The following is a 26,315-nucleotide window of genomic DNA, read 5'->3' on the forward strand; positions in this document are numbered from 1 at the left end:
AAACCTCTTAAATTAAACACTTCAGTTTGGTATCTAAAGAGGGGATGAAATGAATTTCAACCTAATCATACTAAATCCTAGTTTTCCATCCCCTTAAGACTGCTTACATTCTTCCCCAACTCAAAGATCAGTCTCTTAAGGAAGACTATTAAAAAAAAAAAAAAAAAGTGTAAATATGTAAAAATAAGCCCATGCATTTCTGGGAACCTAGATTAGATTGCACTGCTTCTCAGTAATAGCCTTATGACATGAAAACATTTAGAGGTCCCAGGGAGAACAAGAAATGGGAGTATGCTAATTAATGAATTTTTATCTCAACACTCGCTATTGACTAAAAGCAGAGAGGGAAAGCAGAGACAGTATGGTGGTAAAAGGACAGAGAGAGACAAAAAATACACAAAGCCTTTTCCTTGATTTTGGAGATCAGTCAGTACCCAAACCAGAGCATGGGCAGGAGCAAGGTACGTGGGAAGTGACCAAAGTAGGACAGGAGGAAGAATTAGGATGGCACTTGTCTTTGCCTGGACAACATGAGGAATGGCACCACTAGGCAGAAGAGTTATATCAGAGTTGGAAACAAAGTGGCCAATCTTTTGAGAATGTTATTCTCATTTTTAGAATGTTATTCTCATAATATTCCCGTAATGCAAATTGATAGAGTCATATTCAGTCTGAAATTGAAGAAAATAAGACCCAAAGTCATCCAGGTAGGGTCTTAAAAGTCTAAGTCATTTAGAGTGTGAACTATACCAAACCGTTTCAGGTTTTCAAGGAAGCCTATGTGTAGAGCTTTTGTTGTGTTGGTTTGTTTGCCTACTGGAAAGAAAAATCATAAATAGTACTCATCAAGAATAGTTTTGTTTCCAACAGGTCTTCCTTGACCTGTTGAAATGGTTGAGGAGAGGAATGACTTTGTTAGATTGACTACAGTGGCTTGTTCAGCAATGGTTTGGGTAGCTATTTTCCTTAATTATTGAGGTGAAAAATTAACAGTGAAAATTAAAATGAAAAATCAAAGTATTTCACTTAGGGAATGGTGACTTGAACACAACAGTTTGAATGAATAGAAATTGGTTTCATGGATCTATATACTTACCAGATCAGAGTACCTTGTAATGCAAAATGCAAGTTTTCCATAACGTTTTAAAAAATGGAGAATCTCTACCATGTTTGAGGAACCCATTATGTTTTGTACAAAAGGGATTGCCAAAATATAACTTGTTAGCATTTACATCTCTGTGCCTCTAGTGTGACTTGCATGCTCTCTGTAAAGCACTGTAGCAATTGAACTTGATCAACAGTTTTCAATGTACGTTGATGAACGTGGCTGATTCACGCTAATGCAATTCTATGACTTCGAGCACTAGATTTGGTCTGTACATCTCCTAGTATTTTGCATGGTGATGGCATGGACCAAGCAAGATAACACAGACCCCTCCTCTCACTGAGAAACCATTAAAAGAGTTTGTATTCCTCTTTTGGCCAGACCAATTAATATTTAAGTTCTCATGAGAGAACAACAGTTACTAATTTTATAATATTTTTGACTACCAGAACTTTAATGCATGTGACATAAGGAAAATGATAGTAATGTCAGCGCTTAGGGAGCTTCTGCTGCCAAAATAAAACCCTACACCTGCACAATCCTAAGAAAGAGGCTGCACACCTTGGGGGGATCCATCTCCGTGGCAGAGTTTCCTGGATCAGGGCCATTGCTTATATTATACCCATGGACTGAAAATTCCTGAATTCTTCTGCTTTGCCTTCTACGAGTTGCAGCAGTGGATGAATCATTTTATCTCATACCTAACATGTCATTTCCCATCATCTATTGAGTATGCAACCACAAGAAGATAAAGCAAAAACATAGCTATTTCTTATCTCACAACTGTGTTTATTTTGAGCTAATCAGTCATACTGACATCTGTTTGGCCCTAATCCTGATTTTGTTAATAAGCCATTTGTGTAAATCTGTTCCATGCAAGACTATGCCTTACTGCACCCCTGAAGACTGATGGATGCATTCTGGAAGCCAGTAGTGCTTTAGGATAAGCCCACCTTGGAACTTGAGTAATTTTCCAATAAATGTTATCCATGAATGAGCTCATGAACCTCCAGTATGATGACCGACTTTATCTCTGGGGTCGAAGTCATCTAGTGGGCAAGTTTCCAAATAGGAAAACAAAGAAACCTCCTTCCACCCCAAGATCTTCCCCCCACTATCTGCTGCTGCTTAAAAAAAATGGTCCACTCTTTGATGTGAGCCTTTTGGAATACTGTGGTTATTTAATTATTCTGTCTCTTGTCTCCTGGTAATTCTCCTAGATCCTGACTACAACATTGATTAATATTTCTGAAGGCCAGAGCAGACCAGACTGATCATCTGGCCCGGTCTCTTTCGTAACACACACCACAATGTTTCACCCTCTGATCTCTGAATCAAGCTTTGTACCTTGTGGGAGATCCAGGGCATCTTGATTTTGTCTCCAAGTGCTGGAGAATTTACCACATCCTTGGTTAGCCATCCTAGACGTATGTTGCCTTCATGGTTAAGACCTTCGAGTTTCATTTCCAATTTTGATTTTTCTGATTTTTCACCTTCCAAGTCTTACATCCTGCTGTGTTCAAGGCACAATGAGTGCTCTTTGGTATCCTATCCTTCATCTCATGCAAAAACTTCAGGCTGAGACCCAGGGGGTGTCTCAGTCTCCTACTCAGATAAACACACCACCTGGAGCTTCTCACATCTCCAGCTGTCAGGAGTGGATATAACACCAAACTCACTCTGATAATTCCTCTACGGCATCTCTGCAGGTTCTCAGCATTAGGTCTGAGGGCAGAGACCAATGCGGCAGGCTGCAGAACTGGGCAGGGTAGGATACATCTGCTCCTGAGCAGCACTTCTTCCCGAACACAGCACAGCCTTGGCTCCCTGTCCAAATCCCACTGCCACCTCATGCCACTGCTACTTGCTCACCTGCCTGATGGCATCTTGTCACCACGTCCCAGGACATTACTTCCTACGTCCTCACCCAGTCTGCAGTGTTTATTGCTCATCTGCCTAATCTCGCATTCCTCCTCTTAAAAATCATGGGGTTTGCACCACCAGGCTTCCCGAACAACGCTGGTTATGTCACCCTGGCTATGCCTTCGGCTATTTATTTCCTCAGGAAATGCCACATCACCTGGAAACTTTGTGTTTTCCCTCTTACAAAATAAAGCTTACGGTAATGAATTCCTTACTTCTGTCAACTTCCTTACATTCTTGAAAGGCTCCAGCTGCAAAATGGAGTCCAAAGACAGACTTTTCATAAAACCCATACTAACTGGCTCTACAGGCTGCCACAGCCATTGGGATGTGACTGTTACAGAGGAGACACAGGAAAGGCTGTGCCACAACTATAACACTTAAGGAATTCAGCAGTGACTGTATTCACATCTCGGCATTTATTTTTCTTTCGTCCTGCAGTGTGGCGTAAGCTGAATTTGTAGCAAGCTGCTGTGAATGCACGATTAAGCACATCCATGTAAAGTGGGAACACTAATATCTGGGTTTCTGACATCCTGCCTGCCTGCGGACTCACACTACTCCCGTGAATTGTAGGATTCAGTTTGTCCTGCAGGCTCTCCTCCAGCCGTACATGGAGTGTCTTGCTCCAAGCCAGATGCCTGCTTTCCAGAAACTCCCAGGACCTTAGCAATGCTGAGGTCTTTATCCCTCAGCTACTTTGGCTGAAATTAGCCAACCACTTCAAAAGTTTCTCAAGTGAGAAGGAATGACATGCAGGCAGACAGACACTCATGCAGATGGACAGTCACAGGCTAAAAAAAGAGGGGGAGATAAATCATTTGTATTGTGGGAGTTTGTTTTCAATCACCTTACTGATCTTTCCTCCTCCGCTTTACAATCTTTGCTGCACAGTCACTGGCTGCTCACCCTTGATGCACACTCAGGCAAGTCTTACCACCTTCTGTAGCTTTCTGGCAGTCATTCGCCAAGGAAGATTTCTCTCCTACCCCTCTTCCTGGGAAATTCATATTACAGTAGCCACTGAGAAAAGCTGTGAAAAGTGACTACTGAGTGTACCCAGGCTCCATCTGTTGCTCTCAGCAAGTCCCAGGAAAGTACTGACAGGTTTAATTTACTCTGAAAGATCACTGAAATCTGTGAGAGTCATCTGAAGCAGCCCACGACCTCCAAGTCTGCAAACCTGGAAAGCATCCCAAGAACCTTACTGGGAACTGTGCTACACTAAGCACAGCCTTGGAGTGGCTGTGGTGTGCTGATGCCGACATCAGTGCGGGAAGTCCCAGGATTCTACTGAGGGGACCCACCTCAGACCCTGCAGTGGGAGTCAACGAAACAACCCCTATTAGGTGCCTGGTTTGCTTTGTAGGGATTATTAGTGCACAAACCAGACTGCATGACCAGAGTATTGTACAAGGCCTCCTCTATCAGCCCAGTGTGAATTTGCTACTCTCGTGGGAAAAATCTAGGGGCCCAGGGCAGCAGACAGTCTGTTAGCAAGCTACAGAAATAGTGAGTGGCTGATGTCTAGACTCAGGAAAGGAAATTCCTGTCCGAGTTTAGAAGAGCCACACACGTACACATACAAATAAAAAACAGGAAGGCGCACGCTGCTGTGGTCTTTGATAGCGGCCCAAGGGAAAAGGCATAATATGGTAGAAGAAGCAAACAAGACATCCACTTAGACGTAACCTGTCAGGCCTACTAAGAAGAAGGGTGCTTTGACAGACAAGCCTCGGAGAAACTGGATCCAGCACAGCAGCACAGAACTGCATTTGCAACAAATGAAAGGGACAAGGCCCCGGGAGAGACCCTAGCCACATCAAACAGCTTGAGATCTCTTAATGGGAGTCTATAAGGTTGCAGGTTGTCATATCAGTTGAGAGAGATGCATATTAGGAGCTGTTATAACTCCTATCTTTTGGCCTGGGCAACCATCTACATTCGTATACATTAATCTCTCTTTGAGAAGGAAACTGGGTGATATGTGCATACTCACTCATAAGACGTTATGAAGTTCCTGGCCCAGACATATTTATCATATTATAGAAGATCTGAAGAAATGCCAGTTTTGGTGAGTACTATGTAATGTGGTTCCAACCACAGACTTTATTTTTCCACCATGATGAGGACCACAATCTCTGTGATCCAAAATAAATAAATAAATAAATGAGAAGGGTCAAGGGGGTGCAAATCACACTGACCTGTCTCTTTAATTAATAACAACATGAGTTGTTGTTGTTGTTGGGGTTTTTTGTTGGTTTTGGTTTGTGGTTTGGGTTGGGTTTTTTTTTGCTACTAGACTGGAGGGCACCCTGCTCCCTTTAGCAAAGACCAGAACAGACTCACAAAGACTTGCCAGGCCTCAGACATTATGTGATCTGAATGCAATTTCTCCACCCAGTCAACAAACTCTATTTTTATTAATTTCAGAAGAGGCTAGTAAGGAGAGGGGGAAGGAGAGAGAAGGGAGGGGAGGAAATGCCCTTTGACCAAGCAAAATGCCAGAGCTCAGTGAGTTGCTACTAGCACAATACTCTAAAACTAAAGCTGGGCCGTGCCTTTTCATTTCACAGCAAACCTAGCCTTAGGACTGGAAAAGATTTCTGTTCCGCTAGGCTGGCACAACAGCATTAGACAACTTAAGACGAGAAGTGAAGAAGAAATTACCAACGAGATGTCAGGGGAATATAAAGTGGCTTCCTTTTAAAAAAGAAGACATCTGGGACAATAACTCTGCCCCTGCACATCATTAGGCTGTCTGCTGGTGCCATCAAGCCACAGCCAGCCCTTGTGACTGGCCAGACCACCATGCCAGTCCCTCCCACAAATAAGCTCCTTGGGCAGGTAGGAGAGGACAGCTGTGAACAGAACAGCACAGATTAGCACCCACTGGGACCCTAGATGCACGAAGTATGGTCAGCGGTCTCAGAATGCCATCACAGCAGTGGTTTTCATAAGGAAAACCAAAGGTCAAGAGAAAGAGACTGCCACCTTCATGACCATTCACGCTCTCTGCACCTTGTGTCTCCGCTGGCCCCAAGTAAGAGTGTCTGTGGGCAGAGCAGAGGCCACTGATCTTGGAACAGTGAGCTCTGTGTATCCAAGCAGCCTTGCAGTTTCTCTTGTGCCTCGTGTTTCACCCTCTTCCCAACTCCTCGGCAGAGCCTCGCTGCAAATTTTTGACAGAGGCCAGGAATCAATGCTTGCTCCTTAAATCACCTTCCTTGGTCAAAGAATTGCATATCACACCTCTACTTCCTTACCTTGCCCCCAGATAACTGCCCTCTTGGTCCACATTTGAAAATTTCCCAAGGACTCAGCAGTGTTCCAACCTTACCAGAAGAGACTGTGAAGAAGATGAGTGTACACTTCATCCAGCCATATCCATGGTAATGCAAGTTGTACTTACTTATCTCCATCTATCTTGCCATTTGCCTCCCACATAAAAGAGGCTTTTTGTCTGAACACAAAAATGCTTTTGTTCAAGGCAAATCTTTTGGTTCTGAGTGTGGGTCACTGAATGAAACATCATAGACTACACCACGCAGCAGATGAAGCTAGTGGGTCTAATTTTCCCCTTTTACCTTGAATTTGCTAGATACTGCACCTCTGGGTACATCTACATGGGACAAAGGAGAGAGATTTCAGGTAGCTCAACTACTGAAAACATGCTCATTAATATTTCTCCTGATAAAAACACCACAGCACTGTATGTGTGTGACACAGAAGGCAATCTGCTTTCTGTAAATGACAGTTGATAGAGGACAACGTGTTCCCCGTTCTTCTGGTCCTCCAAGCTTTCTCTCTGGGAGATACCTGTCGGAGAGCTAATGCCACGGTTGCACTCTTCACTGATGAAAAGTTACACAAAAGGGATTTCAAATGCAATAAACCCTAAACCACCTCCTTGGAAGCTATTTCTATGAGCAGACGGCTTGCACTGCTTGCCAAAACTTCTGTCCAGCTCAAAGGGAGTTCAGCGGGCACTAATATTTAGTAGGTGATTTTTTTTTCCTGCACCCAAGCAGTTTGCTATGAAGTTCTACACTGAACAGCTTCCCTCTCTGTTGTAAGACAGATGAGATCACCAGCATTACAGTAAATACTGAGCCCAGAAAAACTGCATTTTATGTTGATCCATTGTGCTTTTTACTAGTTAGTTCTGCTTATGTAGGTGGCAGTGACTATTGAATAATTTCAAGACTGCAGACACAGACTAATCAAAAACTTGTAGAAATCTGTCATAACCTCCTTAATAATGCCTTGGGCCCCATATCACACCCTATTTAATGATATGTAGTTTGGAAGATTCAAACTCAGCTAGTCAGGAAAAAGCAAGAATACACCTGGATATAGAAACACACAATCTGTTTATTTTCTTCTCTCTGTCCTTGCATCATATTCATTTGCTAATGGGTAAAATATTTTTGCAGTCCCTTAAATTCCACATTCTGTCTTTCTTAACATTTTTTTAACTATATGGTGCAGCCAGGTGGTGAACCAATAACATTTTTCACCCCAGTTGACACAATTAAACACTATGATTTTCAACCACCAAGAAAAGTTGGCTGGTTGAGTAAGGGCAGTTTGACAACTGAGATATTTATGTGCAGCCAAAATGAGATAGTGCCCTATATTTTAAACAGTTCAAGTCAGAGGATAAAAATGTAAAATTGGTTCCTAGATAATAATGCCTAATCTTTGTTTTTACGGCACATTGCTGTGCAATTAAGGTTGGCTCACAAGAGCCGTGTGTGAGCACACTCAAATTGCTGAATGGCCTCATAGATGGCAGGAAGGAAAATAAATATTCTACTGTTTATACTTTCTGAAGTAAAATCTTCGAGATAAACAGTGTGTCAGGCTGACAGGTGTGACTTCTTTAGCTTTCGCCTGATGAATTTTTCATTCGCAGCTGAGGCCGATGGCCTGAAACCGTTGATGGAAAAAACCCACTCTTCAGATTTTGGTGGGAATATGAATGTCTGAGTCTTAGAAGAGTCTGACTTCTGTGTAAAGAATTACAGTCACTCTGTTGTGCAGGTGTGGGAGAATGATTGCACTCCAGCCATGCTACACTGGGCTGGTGTTTCACTCAGTTATGGTGATACAAAGGTGTTTTCTGGGAATATGATCAGATACATCTCCCCCACAATACTTGGAAAGCAGAAAGGTTTTACAGAGGCTTCTCCTGGGTACTTAATTCTCCATAAAACACCCAAAGCTGTGTACTACCACACCATTCTTGATTTTGGTGAGTTCCTTGCTTGCCGAAAGATTGTCCAGTTGCCTGTGGAAGTGCTGCTTGCAAGCAGCCAGCAGGATAGCATCTTCCTCTAGCTGGTTGTGCTTGGTTTGTCCAGAGTTTCTGCTTAAGTCAGCCTGAGTCCAAGGAGGACTGAAATATGGATGGAGAGGAATGGATTTGCATTGACTACAATGAGGAGAAAGTGATGAGCAGGGATAATCTGTGCAAGCAATTCCGTGTTGTAGAAGAAAGGCTGCAACCTCCCAGCTAACCAAATGTGAAAAAGGCTTGCTGAGCCCTTGCCAGTCCATGGAAATTCCAAGAACAACAAGTTAATCCAATAAGATCCAATAAGACATTGAGATGGAGAAGTAGAGAGACAAATTGTGTTCATACTCCATGAAAATACAGAGCAATTGTAAGTCCTATAAACTCCCCAAGATTATTTTTCCTGTCCAAGAAAATCACTTCTGTCTCATATGGCTTGAATTTAAACCAACTAGCTTAAATCCTCGCCCTTAACTCAATCACTGAGAAAATAAAGAGAAAGTAGGATCGAAGTTCAAAGCAGAGTGGTGGGGCAGCATATGGAGCTGGGCATAGGGACAGCGTGCCAGGCAGACATAGGCCCCTGTCCCACTGCTCTCATGCAGGACTTGGGCCAGGTGGGAGTTGGTTACCTTAAAAGGCTGCATCAGCAGGAACCGAAGGGGAACTCCTCCTCTGCTTGGGGTTTCTGAAGGGCTGTCACACTCGAGTCAGTGGTCAGTGGCCACATGTGGATGCATGGCAACTCCAAGATGCCATTTTTGTCTTGATAAGCACCTGTGAGCTTTTGAGAAGAGGAGGAAGGATATATCTAACCCTTTGCTGCTTCTCTTACAGAAAACTTTCTACTACATATTAGCAGTCTTCCCAGCTGTTTCAGACATAGATCATTTCAGGTTTTTCAGGGCAATTATCTACACAGTCCCCTTTTCCCTCTGGACCAGCTGATTTATAAGGTGATGGCAAGACTGTACTCCATTAGGTTGTCTTGCAGTGAGGGAGAGATGAAAACTGACTCTAAAACCTTTATCATTTTTAGGTGGTAAGTTATAAACATTGCTGAGGAAAAGCAAGAAGACTGGAAAGCTCTGAGCATGACTCAAATGTAAAACAATGGGAAAATCAGGGCTAGGCTACAACTAAATTGCACAGGAGTCTAGACCACACACAGACAAAAAATACATAAACCATTTCAGAGCTGAAGACCAAGTATGGGTTTTTTTTGTCCCCACAGATGGTAACTGAGAGGATCAATTCTCCCCCTAGAAATTCATTTCTACCTTGAAGAGTGACTTTGTAAAGAATCTGCTTCCTAAGAGTATTCAGTACCTACCATGCTTATTCCAGCAACCATATGTGCATTAATTTTTGCTGTTGTTAGCACTGAAGAGCCAATGGAGTCATGAGAGTCATTTCCAAAACACAAAGAGATTGCAACAAAGAACAGACTGTGACAGGCAGACTCCTTACTGCCAGTAGCAATGCTCCACCAGGACGACCGGCAGCGCCAGCCGTAAGTATAGGGAATAAAGCAGAAATCCTCTAACCTTCTCCATTTACCACATTTAATCTGGGCTTGGAAATGCCCAGTCACCACAGAAGTCCACATTGCTATTATTTTTTTTCAAAAGACCTGCTGTTCTGTCTACAGCACAGCAGACATATATAGCACTTGTAGAAGGGTGTACATTTTATCTTTCCATTTTTTTTTAAGACTAAGCTCTGTTTTCTTCTTCCTACTTGAACTTTTCATAAGGATGAATCTGCGTCATATCTAATTTAATTTTTTTGCTTATTTCCTTAAAAAAATTATTAAAATAAATAGCCAGGAGTAAAGAGATGGCATGTCTCTAAAAGGTTATTTTTGTAAGGTATACTATGCTATACATTTCCGTTCAATTTAAAGGCCCATGACACAAGGAAGTGAAATCACAGCGTTGGTTACTCTTCCCCAAATGAGAAAATATTAGGTATTACACAATGAGATGAAGGGAGAGGAGGAGAAGCAAAGACACTGGTTTGCCTTGAAGAGCCAGGGAGCAGCCGGCTGAGCAGGGTGTGGGGAGGCGGGCAGGCAGCCGGGCATGAGGCACAGCACGGCGGGCAGTGCTGCCGTTTCCCTGCTGCCGGGAAAGCGTTCCCAGAACGTCTGGAAGAAAAACTTGGCAAGCAAGGCTGTATGTGAGCCTGGAACGAAAGTGAGAAAGGCCAGGGATTAAAAACGATCACCTTCCAGAAATAAAAACAGAAACCAGACCCCAGTTTCTCCTTTGCACAACAGGAGACATGAGGACACCAGTAAACATCAACTGTAGGATACTCCCATTCACTCTCCCATTCATATTAGCTCTGGTTTCCTCTCTATTTATCAGAAGGAAAAGGCAGAAGTTTTATTTACAGAGGGATATAAATAACGAAGTCTGAAAGGAGGAGCATGATGCCCCAGCTCTGTAGTGATGACAAGAGCAGCAGGGCTGGCTGTCAGGAACACTTCCCAATCTACTGGCAGCACAGGGATCCAACGCTGCGCTACCCAAGGCTGCAGCCACCCACCTCCAATGCAGGCACAGAACACGACCTTTTCCTCCGTAAATAACAGTACACCATCCAAGTGTCATTATTAAATTCTTTCATGTGTGATGCAAGCCATCCACAGGAATAAATAGTCTGATGCGTGATTATGTGGGATGGTTTTGTAGGGAGACAGTTTAAAGAAAACACTGCCCACACCAGATTAGGCTTGGGCAGTTTAGAGAAAATCATGAAAGAGCACGCACGTTTTTCAAAGTGTCATGTTAAACACACTTTAAAATCCCAACATCTGACTATTTGTATTCTTTTATCTTATGTTACATAATCCCCAGCCTTAGGTTCCAATAAATGCGCTTGAGTCTCAAACAAAATGGTGTCAGCCTCACCAAAATCCCACCGAGCACCCAGTGAGAGCTGACTGGGTGAACACGTCCAGTCAACGCTAGTTCTGATCCTGCTAGGTCTGGCCAAGGACTGTTATCCTATAATGCACAAAAGTGCAAGTTTGCCAAAGTGCTCGTTTGCAGTCCAAAACAATACTCAGACAAAAACAATCTTGAAATAGAATTAAAGTCCTAATTATATCTCCCCTGAATAATAACAGAATATTACAGTCATTAAAAATAGACCTTTCAAAAAAACAAGGACTTCCCAAGGTCTCCAGCCACCATGCATGATAGTGCCCATTGCCTTTAGTCTTCTGCTGTCATCCTCAGTCATAAAAGGTCACATATTGATCCTCTCAGACCAGAAGACGTACAGGGAGGTCTCTACCCACACACAGGAGGGATGTCAGACCAGATTTCTAATTTGTGGAGGAGGAGGGAGCCTGATCTTCCTGAGGAAGAGCCTTAAGTCACATCGACATTGTCCCTTACCTTTTTTTCCCCTGAATTCCTGTCCTTCAGGGGGATTTAGGCAGCACTGAGCAACTCTGTTGCTCACCACACAACGTATTGTCTTCACATCACTCTGTCTTTTGTCCCAGCTGGTTTTAGCTGAGCGGGCAGGGAGAGCGATTCTTCATTTAAATCAAAAACTTTTACAATATTCAGGTTGCCCGTCATGCTATTCAAGTAACAAAAACAATTTTAAAAGTTCATTTCTGTTTCACCCTTTAGTAATGACACTAAGGTAATTAATATCTCCTTGCTGCTCGCTAGAGGCCTCACATGCATGAGTGTAGGCCCCACAATAAGAGACAGTTCGCCTTTTGCTGTGAATCCTCTCACTTCCCATGACATCTTCATTGAGCCCACAAATCTCTTATGGGAGTGAAGGAAAGAGAATGACACTGAGGAACAGGTGATGCCACAGCAGTGCTTTGCTAGAAGATGTTCAGATACTGTCACCTATAGAGCCTGTATAGGAGACAACATTAAGTCAGGCGATTCTTCTCTCACGTTCCTCTTTCCATAGGGATGGGTGACAAAGGGAACATCCTAATGGTATTTCAAGCAGCATCAGTATTTTACTTGAGGAGGAGACCTGATCAAAGCGAAGGTAATGTTATACCTGGAGGCAGGGTAGGGGCAAGAGCATATGCAATCCAGAGGCTTCGGACAGACATTCAGAAATCTACTGCATGGTCTCTCTAGCTCATTGGTTCATGAACTGTAATGGCTCAGGGAATATTTGACAGGACTGCTGCCCCCTCCCTGATACGGCTTGAAAGCAGTCTATCTTGATCTCTCAGCTATGCTGGCCAAGAAAAAATTTCTGTTGAAGAAAAATTAAGAAAAGACCAGCTGCGTGAAGGATAAACAACACTAACTTTATCATCTCTGTTTTTTCCTCCACCAATATTCTGTTTATTCACTGAACTATTTTATTTTATTGGCAATTCTGGTGTTCAGCTGATCTCAGTCTATGCAAAGTCTCTTCTTCCAATGGCATGATGTTAATGTGCACCAGCTATGGGTCAAGCCCTACATATTGGAGACGTATGGTGTTTCCTGCTCTCTGGCCCTTGTGCTCCAGGTTATTGTCCATCAGAGGTTTGCTGGAGGTAGCCTGGCTTGCTACATAACAGCTACAAAGCCAAGCTGGGCAACTGCTTGATGGAGGATGCTTAACATTTGTGTCCCTGGCCCTTGTCTTCTCTTTCATGTGCATCTTTCACCCTCTCAGCTGCTCAGCACTGTGCCTGCAGATCTTCTCTGGGACACACCGTGAGAGTCCACAGAGGTGTCTGAGCTCATTCATGCAGTGGCATGAACAAGAACCACTTCTCCCCTCAGGTAGCCTTCTCCTCCTTGTCAGCTGCACGCTGCGGAGAAAAGTAGCAGTAAACCAGCTGTCCTGCCAAAAAGGACAGGAGAGCTTCTTGCGGGCAGCGCAACTGTTTTATTTATTTATTTTGCTTATTTACCACACTTTAGTCACTAGCTTGATTTTCCTTAATCTTACAGATCGCCTGCCAAGGACACAGAGCATCTGGCTTTCTTCAGCAAATAAACTGTTTGCCATGTGTCTGCTGTCCAAAAAGACACACTGCCCCCAAGTTACAATCCTGAAAAAGACTCTGTCAACATGTTTTATCAACTAATAATAATAATAAAAAAACCTCCTGTGTTTTTCTCGCAGCTATTTATAAAACGTCTCCAGAAGCCAGACAGTGAATCAGTCTTCTTATCCAACTTTTGTTTCTACCAATGCAAATGCTTTCGGGTGTGTTATTGGAGGGTTGCTCAAAAACAGCTGGGCTGCTGGCATTCAAGCTATTCCTTTATTTAAAGGGGTTTTGTTCTGAGTACAAAGACACAGATTCAGAGATCATTCATGGACTTAAAACCAAGCCTATGCTTAATTACTTCACTGCACTGAGGTCCTAAAGCATTTGCATTGAAGCAAAACTATACACAAGCAGCCTTTCCAAACAAGCACACACAAGCATCTGCGACAGGCTGAATACTTGCAGAGCTGGTGCTGTGGTAGCAGAAAAGAGGTTGTAAATTCACACACACACTGGTAAGCTGGAGTGAGTCAAAGTAGTTAACTAAGTTGGGGTAAAGGCTGTGTACACACAGCTTTCACTTGGAAGGCAGCCGGGATGAAAGGTGAAGGAGATAGCACCCTTGGAGTTTTCCATGCAAGGGCTGAATTCACAGCTCAGGCTCGAGGAGAGAGCACAGGTAAGGGATTTTAGCCTAGTGTGTCATACATGTATGCTCCTTATGGTGCTAAAACAAAAACAAACAAAAAATCAGTAGCAAACCAGCACGGTTACTACCATACTTTCATCCTCTGTTCGCCCATCCACAGGTGCTGCTTTTGCCCAGGTTAGTAAGTGTGCACTCACTCAAGGAGGAGTGAACCTCCCCATTGCATTTCGCAGGACTATTGCAGGGAACTGCTCTGCCATGGACTTGCTGTGAGCTAGCTGGGTGTACTAGAGTGTAACAAGAATTGTTGTTAAGTCTCATGAAATGCTGTGTAAGGATCTGATCCAACCCACACTGAAGTCAAGGCAAAGGCTCCCACAGATTTAAATAGGTATTAGATCAAGATTTCAGACTTGTAATATCTTCAGGGCAGGGGCCACGGCTTTGTTACGACGCACAGTGTGCACTTAATGTGCTCTCTAAGTAATAATAAATAAAAATTTGGAGGTAATTTGATGAGGGGTTAGGAAGAAGTTTCTAAAGCTTTCCAAAGAGTCTTGTTATCCCAGCATACTAATGTATACTAATGTATTCTACCAAAGCTGTGTTAATCTTTTAAAATATCTTTGTACAAAGACTGTAAAATCCTAGTTGGTTATGTGGGCTGCAATCATTCTGCAGCAGCTATTCATTTCATTCAATAGCCTACCTTGCAACAAAATAAAATAAAAAATCTATCTGTTATTATTCTTTTGCACATAATTATTGGCTTGCTGCCAGCCACCACTCCACGAAACCTCTGAAATCTTTCTTGCTCCCCTTTACATGCTTTTCCTCCAACATGGACACAACTCAAAAAGTTATCTTCAGGTTCAGAAGTCAACAAACTACCCATCACTTTCAGGGCTCTGCTGAACAAGACAAATAAACAGGAGAATGAAAGGACAAAGGAATCTCTAAAATGCGCCCCGTTTCCTCTGACTAACCAGCAGATAGACACTAACTGGCTCTTGCGGTTCGCACTCGAGGATGACTGTAAAACCTTTTGACAGCTAAATGAGGTGGGGTGGGGTTTTTTAAATAAAGATACTCGATTTAGGACTGTTTCTTCCCTGTGAGGAAGACGAGTTAGCTCTACCAGCTTTGAGTGAGTAATAGACTGGCCCCTTCAGTCTTACCTAGGAAATGCACAGAGCTTCTGTCTGCTTGGTGTTAGTGGCACACTTTTCCTTTCCACCTCTGCAAGACCTTCAAGTTACAGCTTACTGGCTGAAGCACCATGAGAACAGACCCCAGAATTCAAGCTGAAATTTTGGAAGCTAATGGGCAAAACCAGGCCCTCCATATATCCTTCACTTGCTGTCAAGGGGGAGATATATTTGTTTTACTGGAACTGTTTATCCCCCCATCTCTACTGGGAGATCGATATTTTGAAAATGCTTCCTCTGAGATATACTATCAGATTGCAAAACAGGCTCTTTGAGTGCTCTCATCAGTTGTGTGCACAGATAACTGAAGTTGACAAGTAAGGCAAAGCACAACAGATTATCAGTTGAGAAGGAGATGCTGATCTCAGTGACAGTCCTGAGAAGTCTACAGTAACTTAGATGGGCTCCGTCAAACTATTTACTCTCCACAAATGTCACCGAGTTCAAGCACTGTCCCAGGACAGGGGAAGGACACTTGTTTTTGCAGCTTTGTGAGCCTGACTGCAATGGTAGGTGTGAGCACAAGTAGTCACAAGCCTTCTCTCTTAGCAGGTCTACGAGAACCTTGCAGAGTTAGAGGACAGGCTGCTCCGTGTAAGCTCTTCTGCTGGAGAAGGCATACAGCTGTGTCCAGATGGATGAGGGCAATACAAGTCTGCCTAAGGAATAAAAAACTGAGAAGAACTATCTTTGCTAAAGTCTCATAAGTACGGGAAAATTTTGCTGTGCTGCCTAATTGTTTTTCATTTGAGTAATCGCAGTTGTAACATCATCTGAGGCTGAAACAAGGCAGGGAGGTGTGCTTCAAAAAGCCCTCATGAATGTTCTTCACATGTCACTTCACCAGAGGAACCAAAAGTTAGTTGTTGTTCTCACTCCCTGTTTCTCCATTTAGCTGTTTTGACAACAAAAACATTTAAGTCAAACAGAAGGTTTAAACGATGTACTGAAAACCTGTCATTGGACCTCTGCTGTAAACCTTATGAAACTCCACGGGCCACTTCTCCAGCCAACCCACCCCTAGAGCGCCCCTGGACAACAGAGCTGCAGCAGCTGAGCATGAGGCCCTGTCTGAGAATGTGTCAGAAGTGATTGCTCCAGCAGGGGGCTTGGACTAGATGACCTTTCCAGGTCCCTTCCAAACCCTAACTCTCTGTGATTCTGTGACACACCAATTGCCAGGCTCACTTCCACTGCCGTAAATTGCATAAATTCACAGTTTAAAGATGTGCTAAGAAACACCAGAAAGTGGGTCAAAACTGGACCATTCAGTCATGAAAGATCCACCTGAATCTCCCATATGGATGAAGCATACAATTAACCCCTAAGTTCATATGAGATATTCTGCTGGAATTAGTTTTAAATACTTCCTGCCCTCATTCTTCTTTGTGGACCCTGTTCTTGTGTTTTTCAACCTTTTCACCAAGTTTTCACTAGTGAGCCAGTGGTTTTGTCCAGCAAAGTCCCTCAGACTCAGAAAGGACTTTTTGGATGAGAAGAGATCTCTTGATATGAATGATTTCTTCTATCTCCATTCTTGCTCAAGACATCATATTACATTCTCACTCCTACAGCACAGTTCCCTTCTCTGAACCATGACTGACCTTCTGATAGAGCTGTCTTGATCACTGTACCAGGACTAGTTTCACCTGTCAGCTACATCACTACACTATTCCTGATTTTTAATTGTAACATCTTCCCAGCCTTAATGTGAATTCTCCTAAATCTCTGCTCCATTGACTAGCCTTTTGTCTCTCTGTCACACCTTCAGAAGAGTTGTCTGCTTAAATCAGTGTCTCAGTTATAGCTATCCTTTCATGTTTTAATCACTGCAAGATCTCTATTTAGGTTATCCCAGAGTAAGGATAGCAAGGAAAGCAGATCTTTCCACCTTTCCACCTTCCCCTTCAGGTAGCCCCACTGGCTGCATAATTTTCCTCAGTGCAACAGAAGACTACTCTGTGCAAGGAAATCCATGATTAGAGGTTGATTTGAAGGAAGTCTGTGTGAAGTTACCTGCAAATATCCCCTTTGTGATACCCTCAGGTAGAGTAGGAAACATAATTTTGTATCCATAAAATGAGGGATAGACAAAAGAGAACAAAATGTGTTCTTTCCTCAGCCGTACTGAGACAGATCCTTGAGTGGCTGCAGTAGTCAAATGGGGAGCCAGAAGGAGGTTGCAGCATGAGCATCTCTCTCTGCCTCCAGCCACATCATCCTCTTTATCTACAGACTCATGATCTGTTATCAGAAGGATGAAAGGCAGCAGCTTTATTCACTCAAGAGATACAGGGGCCACTTGTGCTAAGAAGGAGGCAGAGCTCAGAAAAGCTCAAGCTAGAGGGAGGTAGATGGAGAAAGGTTCTGCTGAGGTGAAGTGACTTGCTTATTGCCCCATAAGAAGTTTGTGCCAGGATGTAGAACAGGGTCTTCTCACTTGAACCCCAGTCCTCACCTTTAGCCACATATAGGTCTTCTCATTTTCCGTCTACTGCTACTCACTCTGCTGTCTGGGCTATTTTAACCATATGTAGAGCTAGGCTGAACTTTCTGTCTGGAGCAAAGAAGCTGAACTAGCCAATTTGATCTTGGCTTTTATGCACATGTAGAGAAGGTGCTTTGCTGTTCATCCATCATTCAGCTGATTGTGAGCATACTTCCTTAAAGAAATAAATACAAACATAACCTTTCAGACACAGAGAGATTTGCCCAGTTTCATGAGCTATAAATAATCCTTCCCAAAATGCGAAAGCACCATGAAGCTGAAGTGTTTGGACATGCTAAACAAAAGGTTAAGTACAAGACTTTGGAAGGAAGAACCTGTCTTTCCAAAAGCATAATGATGGGCTTGGGGGAGCATGGTGAGAGTTGAATCAGGGTAAGTATAGTACAGCACTCACTGATTTATGATCTTCTCAAAAGAGTTCAGATATCCAGCACTTGTCATGAGCCCCAGTCAGACACAGAAATCACTTAATGGGCAATAATGAACATGTATTCACCAAATAAAGTACTGCAGTTACCATCTGCATTTCTTAATGGCACGAAAATGAATGGGATGTCTCCTGGTCATTAGAGCTGGCTGCATCTCTCTTTATATTTGGTCCATTTAATATCCATGTTTGAACTGATGAACTGAAAAGATAATTTGCAACTAGTCTTTAAGCAGCAAGGAGACAGACGGTTAATACAACTTGAAACACCCTGTGCTTTCAATGAGAGGTTTCTTCATACATCTATCTTTACCAGCATGCTTATCTTATTAAACACTCTTAATCTGGGTGGTTTTTTTAAGGTCTGACATTTCACATGTCCTAGATATTTGACACTTAGGGACAGGTTTGCTCCTAAGTCAGCCTTTACTTTTGAGTGGGTTATCACTCACTAAAGCTCTCCTCTCCTGGGGTGATGTGCCCTAAAATTGCACTTTAGCCCATGGCAGGCCATTTGAAGATCTCAGAAGGGCATCAGCACTTCCCCCTCTCTCCACAGTCCAGCAATCTGGAGTTAACCCTTCAGAGAGACAAGAAAAAGGGGATAATGCAAAGCTTTACTAGGCTATTGCAAGAGGTTCAGTCTCACCCTGCAATAATGATTACCCAGCAAGCTTGGAAGGCAGAGGCTGTTATTATATCTGACAGAGGCACATGGGTTTTATTTGGACCAGGCACACAGAACAGATCAAGCTGGGACATGGTACAGGAATATAATCTGGTTCTTAGTTCATTGCTATAGTCTATATTGCGTGCACAAGTTTGACAGATAATTGCAATGTTGGTTTTTTTTCCACACATTGCTGTAACATTTTTCTTTTTAAGGGGAAAGGCACAAATATCTGCCCTGAACAAAACTGTCCGAGCCTGCTAGCAACTGCTCTTGCCAGTCCTTGTCCAGAAAGAGCATTATGAGGACACACATTCTTGCAGAGCTCTGGTGGGAAATCCCCTATTGAAAAAGGAGACCGTGTTTCCATGCAGGACTGTTTTTATACTGGTGTGAGAGACATGATACACATGATCAGCCTGGCAGATAGACTTGCATTTATTTATTTATTCTGTTGATAAACATGGTTTGTGTGCCCTTCTGCACCATGTAAATGGAACTAGCTTTAAAGAATTTATATTTTGCAAGATGGCTTGCACTCCTGGCCATGGCCTTGGATTTGCAAACAAGAAATTTTTAACAATTTTTAGCGAAAAATAACAAATCTCGACACTTCTATGATCTTGTAGGTGCAGACTGGTGTCAGAATGCCTCCCCAGGATCTGCAGTCAGACTCCAGATTGGTAATATTGGTATTTCCTAGTCTGCAAGAGCACAGCTTGGCAAACACAACATTCTTCTAATGCATTTTTGGTGTGCATTTAACTGAGCTTTTAAAACCACTATCTGAAAAAGCAGACATACCAATGAATTCCAGCCAGAGCAAGAGAGGGATGGTCCAGATAACCTCTCAGCCCTATTACCTTTTGAGGTGGAATCACTCTGACCTTTAAGTGAGTCATCAACAGGGGAGTAGTCAAACTCATCACACTGCCCTTTGTCACCAAGCAGCGTGGAGCTGCAGAGGCTCTTCACTAGTGAACAAGTTTGCAGTCAAGAACAAGGCTCACAGGTGCTGACTTTTCTGCTTCTGGTCCACCTAAACCTGGTTTCTCCTTTGCTCCTCTCCATTTTGCGTCCTTTTTCCATCTCCCTTCTCCATCTTCACCTTCCTCCTCTGTGTTTCTCAGTGCAACACCCAGTCCCCATCACCAGTCACACACTCCTTTTTCTCCCCTCACTTGTATGGCAAGATTTGTCTTTACCTTCACTTCCTCCTCCACAGATGAGTCTTTTGGCCTTTCTCTATTTGTGTGAATTACTTTTCTCCTTGATTTAGGGTCCAGGTGGCTTTGAGAGGGAAATCCATTTCTGCTGCATCACACCCATGCAGTGAGAAGCAGCTGAGAAGGAGAGCCACTAACCCCAAATTGTGCACTGCTCAACAGCTCCTGAAAACACAGGACAGACCTTCACATATTCAGCCCTGTCCCATGGCTCTCTACCTCCCTTTTCAAGCCTAAAAATTGACCTCTATGTATAGCTGACAGTAGCTACTGCAGGGAAAGGGCTACTTGGCCCCTTCTATCAGAAGATTAATCTAAGTATAATCCTGTCAAACTTTCAGTGTTTTTCAGACACTTCTTCACATAGGCACAAAGTGCAAGCTGGCTGCCAGTGCTGTAAAGCACTCTCCTTTCTCTGTCCTGAGGAACAGAGCTTCTGGACTTGGCCAAACACTGATGGAGATGCAAAGGTAAGGACCTGCAAGCTTTCACCTTCATTTTTTTGTAAGCCTAATGTAAACAGCCTGTGGCACCTGGAGGCTGGTGGGATGACCCTGGAGTCAAGAGGAGGAATTTAGGTCAGTTTACAGCTCTTATTTTCTGTTTGTTTTCAAGCCACTGCTTTCTACTTAAAGGACCACTGTTTTGGGTCAAACAATCACAGGTAAAAGATACAGCAAACCCAACCTTTGATTAAGCCTGGAGAGATGAACATAAGCAAGTTGTTAAGCCTCTCCCCTCCAAACATTACTTCTGTCAGACTGAGGCATCCCAGACTTGACAATTCAGATAATTAGATGTGGTGAGAGGAGAGGAGTAAAAGAAAACATCACAGCCTATTGCAATCCCTTAAATGTCAATCTCCCTTAAGTTTCACAAAGAGGCAGAACAAGGGTGCAAACCCAACTTTAAAAAAAACCCCTCTGCAGATCCCATTACCTGTTTTGCATATGCACAGAACACACTCCATACTGGGCTATTTTTACTGTTGCAAGCAATCACAGTTGTGAGGGAGATGGCAAAGGAAACGCTGTGAGCCAGAGGAAATGATCATATGCTTTTTGCAGATAGCAGCCTTGCCTCCGTATCATCTTTAATTTCACATCCTGGTAGAAGCTGCCTTGACTGTGTTAATGAGGTCCGTCCATGTCAGATGACATGGAAAAACCACTACGGTCCGACCCCTGGAGGTCACCGATAATCCTGCAGCACCTCTCAAAACAATGTGATGTTAAGCCCCATGTCACAGGCAAATGGGCTTTATCTACTCAAAATTTAAAAAATCAAACAGCAGCAATCATTTTAACAAGTTTGCCCCTCCCAGACCTTGATGATCAGGGCCACTGTTAACAAGTGATCAATTAGCCTGCTTAAAAGCACTGATAACAACATTTTTGTGTCAGAGCAATGGGAGGGCTGACTGTCAGGACCTAATCTCCCCCTTCCTTGTGGCAATCATTTCTGAAAACTAAACAGCTCACGGGCTGGATGACAACAGCATTAAAACCTTTTGCTGGTTTTCCTTTCAAGATGCCCTCAGAGAAACTAAGCGGAATTTTAAGACACGTAACACTGAGGAGCAGGGCCAGCCCAGATTGGCACTGCCAGCCTTGCATGGGTATCAAGCCACTCCAGCTCCCCTACCCATGAAACATGTGTCCCATCAGGACTCCACTGCTGAGCAGCCTCAGTGGGATTCCAGTTCAGAAAACACAAATTATCTTTTTCAGCAAAAGGTTGAATAAACTGCCAATAGTGCTTTGAGAGATAGGTGTGTTTTGCAGACCCAAGCTTCTGAGTGATTAGGACTGTTTATTCTTCCCGTTGTGGATCTTCCCACTCCCATCAGATGCTTCCTACGCTATCAGTCCCGGGGCTTCAGTCAACATAACTTGTGGGTCCACCTTCATTTACATCAGCATCAGCTTGGTACACCTCTCGGTCTTCTTCTGAGGGCAAGGAAATGAAGCCAGATTTTGCCCTGGTATGAGAAATATATCTGCTGTGCCTGCAGTTTGGCTGCAGTTGGGGTAAGCGGGTCCAAACTCAGATCTGTAGGCTTGGGGCCAAGGCCAAGCTTCATGGTGGCACAGGCAAACTGTACCTGGCACAGGAAGGGTGTTCCCTACTGCATATGCCCCCTCTTACCCTAAAACCTTCCTCATCGCCAGAGCAAGAGGCTGCTAATGCAGGAAGCTGCCTGCCCTGTCAGCGTGTCCCTCATGTCTTCTGGAATGGATGGACAGGCAGCCAGGTAGAGGCCACACTTAGGGCTGGGTGTACGTGGGTCCCAGCTGTGAAGTCCCCAAGAGGCAGGTACCCACAACCCACCCAAAGCCTAGGCTGGAGCTTGTGGGCCCACAGGGCAACACATGTATTGTAATCCCAGCTACAAGGCTGGGACCTTGTTTTTGGCTTGTGCTGTAAAATACTGCATGCAATTTCTGTCCTTACAAGACACCACAAAGTCTCTTAATCACTCATAAACATCTGAGACCTGTTATTTGAGCTTTTGTAAAAGAAAACTGCCTATTTTCTATAAGACTTTTTGTCCAAGCATGAGGTTACCAGGGAAAAAGGCAAAGCACCATCAGCCTTGCAAAGAATATCAGCTGGTGTGACCCTTAGCCCATTTGAAGACCTCATGAGAACAAAGCACAAACAAGTAGGCACAGCTGGGCCTACAATACAACTGTGACCGCATCCCTCAGTGCTGCAGCATCCCAAGAGAGACCAAGCAGCAAGCAGTCTCTCAGAGCCACAGCCTGACACCTGCTTGTGCTCTTTGCTCAGAGAGGAAGAATCATTGTACCAGACCTGACAGTGCAAATGCAACCTCTCCCAGTGTGCTCCAGCTAGCTTACAATGGTCAGCATGACATGGAGACAGAAAATGAGTACTTCCTCTCTCCTCCCCAGCTCTCTTCTGCCTCCAGAGGTAGGAAACCTGGCCACCTTATGGACACTGGTGCCTCATTTCTGGGCATTCTCTCACCAGGAGCAGCTGATGTAGGCAGTGGTGGTAGTTCAGGTGTGCTGGCTTGTGTATCCCACTGCCTGTGCGTCAACTACCGTTATACCTAAAAACAAACAAGGCCCTAGAAATTTCTCACAAAACCTGTTTTTAACAAAAATTTTTCACTGCAATCAACTAAACAGAATTCTAAGTCTTAATTTTACTTTCCACTTTAAGCCTCTCTTATGCCACTGGAGAAGGGTTGTATGAAGCTCAGTATATAAAGTCTCACCCTCAGGATGTTAGCCTTAAAAACACAATATTTCCTAATAAAATACAGCTAACCAGGCTAGTTCAGACAGAGATTTACTTGAGAGAGAGGCCTGAATCCATGAAGTCCTTGCCAGATAGAGTACTGGATGGTGCCTGAACGCACCAAGAAGTCATTTTTATGAGCGTTATTTTGCAGTACAGCTGCATCTAGTCTCCATAATTCCGCTTATTCCTGCCATTTCTAACTAATTTAAAATAACTCCTGTTGCCTCACTTTCTCCCTTCCTGCCCATTGCATTTTTTAATCACTGGTGTCACCTCAGCTCTTTTCTTCAGTCACAGCAGAACCTGCTTCTCACTCCCACTTTGGCTTCTTAGTTTCCAGTCTTGTCACCTCATTCTTTCTCTCTTCCTGAAAACTTGCACTAGCTTGGCCTAAGCAAATTTCTTTTGCTGCCACTTCTTACCACCTTCGGTTTTTAAAAAGGGACTTTTTACACTCTCTGCCTCTCCTTGTCCTTTATGTGCCTCTGAGGAGGTGCTCCTTTCTTTCTCAAGGCATGTTTATTTTATTTATTTATTTATTTTTAATGTACAGGAACAATTTATGATTCATTCTACAAAAGCCACCTGTTTTACACTCCGATAATGTGATTGTGCTATTGGATGCAAAATCAGCTCCTGATGTGTTGGCAAGATTAATTAGGTAAGGTTTAGAAGCAGAGCTAATATCCACCCTCCCTACCCCAGGCCAATGCTGCTGTTGCCTTTACCTTGAAAGAAAATAGGTGTAAAGTTAAGATGTGTTAGAGACATACCCACTCAGGCCTGGCTTGTCATATGGCTCCAACCTCTGTTTTTTGTCAGCTAATGCCATTCAGTGTGTGTTCATGGTCCCACTGCATGTGAGAGCACCGTCTAGCCACCAAAGGGCTGGTGTCGGCAACCACTGTCTTTCCAGCTAGCTAAGACTTGCGGGTGGGATTCACACCAGCCAGCTTCTCACCTGCCAATGTCCAGTGAGAAACAGTCAGACCCTCTTTCTCTATACCAAAGTCCACAGTCCAATTCCAGACTGAGAGACCAGAGGCTGCACTTTGCTACAGAGCTAATAGTAAGAGCTTTGCTCCTTTGGGGCCTCAGCAATACAGCCTGAAAGTGGATGTAAGAGCCATCAGGTTGGAATTAGGCCATTGTGCAAGCAGGACTTTCCCAGAGACCGCAGGTATAATTGCCAAGCGCAACATGATATCTGCCTTGATGATCTCATTGCTGAATAATTCAGTGATTCCTTTCAGTTAACATCAAAAGGGATGAGCAATCTTCAAGGGGGGCACCACCTTGCCACAACCTTATAATAGAGTTATCACAGGTGTGAGGGCTAGGGGAGCATGTGGAGGACTATGCTGACAATACCCTTTTATGCGGCAACATTAGAAATGAATCTGCAGGTCCAAGGTCACCTCGTCCACTCTTTGGAGACCTTCCTCAGAACTGATCTCCGCACCACATCGGAAAGCGCTGCAGACAGTTAAGCTGGCGTGTGTGGTCGCTCTGATAAATCACACAAGAAGTTAGAAAACAAATGCTGTCTTCTCCTTTCTAAATTATTTTTCTACATTCTGTTTAAATCTGAGAAGTTATTTGATTGTTTCTTTTAGTTTCTTTTTTTTTGGCTGCCCTGGGCATTCACACAAACAGCTGCAGAGAAATTGCAAAATAAACCCTCCCCCCTTCTCTTTTATTTACCAGTAAGTTATGTTAGGAAAATAAATATGAATGGCACAGATGTTCCATTTTTCTCTCAGCATAAAACAGTTTATGACATCTTGCAAATGCTGGAAAAATATTTCTTTTAAGAAAGAGATTTCTCTTTCTCAAGCACACTACATTTCAGAAAAATTTTAAGGACAGTTGTAGAGCAAAGCCTGTTTTCTAAATGCCTTCTTCTAGTTTACTAATAGCAGCAGAGAAAGAAACCAAATGTTTTAAAATTAATTTTACTGGTTTTTATCTGGATTTGAAAAGCTGTTAAGGCTTTCAGGGTTGCTGATCAGCCTCTACAAATTTGTACATCTCTGTAGGCCCCCAACAAACAGAATTAAGGAACAAAGTTTCAAAATTAATGATACATGAGCTACAAGCGAAAATGTTTAACATAGAAAAAGAAATGTTAGGAAAAAAATACAAAAAAAAGTAAAGAAGGCAACTTTTTGATTATGTAAAGCAAAGAGAAATAGAGTGGCTGACTAAAGCCATACAATCAAATTTCTCATCACACTATACCGAAAAGCCTGCAAGCAAAGAAAACAGCAAGGGAACTAGATAAGGTGTCATTCATCATGCATTTCCTCTGCCGCCAATTCACTTTGCCACTCCAATCATAAGTAATCAGACCTTTCCTTCAATCGCAGCCACATGGGCTGGAAAGGACCTCCAGAGGTCAGTTGGTCCATCCCTCCACCCCGGGGCAGCATCAGCTACGCTTACTGTCACTCCTGACAGACGCTTGTCTAACAGCTCAAAAATCCTCCAGACATAATGCCACAATAGCCCTGGGGCAACCTATTCCCATGTCCCGGTGTCCTGGCCTTCAGAGAGTTTTGTCTGGTGTCTAATCTGAGTCATGCCTGTCACAATTAAAATCCTTGTCTGCAAGGGTGTGGAGGAGTCATGATTCCTGCTCTCTTTCCATCGCCCGCAGAACACAGGCACAGATGTGCTCCTCCGCACAAACTGTGCCCTCAACCTGCAGGGCTCCTTGCAGAAATCTCTTTTCCCTGGAGTATTTATCATCTTCTGCATTCAAAAGGAGAGTTTTGGCATAGTAAGCGTAAATGTCGCCTGTTCTTTTCATAAGGTTATAAATTCAACAAAAATCAGAGGGCAAGTGGATGGTCACTTTTTTTTCAGGGCATTCCCTGCTTAACAGTAATTCCAGAATGGCCCCTTTCCTCTTCCACCCTCCTTTGTCCCACAGCTGTGGTTTGGTCATTCAATCTGCCCTTTTTGCTTTTCAGACACCCAGCAAACCAGAATTTATTCCCAAATTCCCAAAAAGACCTACAAAACCAAAATAGGGCC

Source organism: Nesoenas mayeri, assembly GCF_963082525.1.
Source record: "Nesoenas mayeri genome assembly, chromosome: 1".
NCBI classification, from domain to species: domain Eukaryota; kingdom Metazoa; phylum Chordata; class Aves; order Columbiformes; family Columbidae; genus Nesoenas; species Nesoenas mayeri.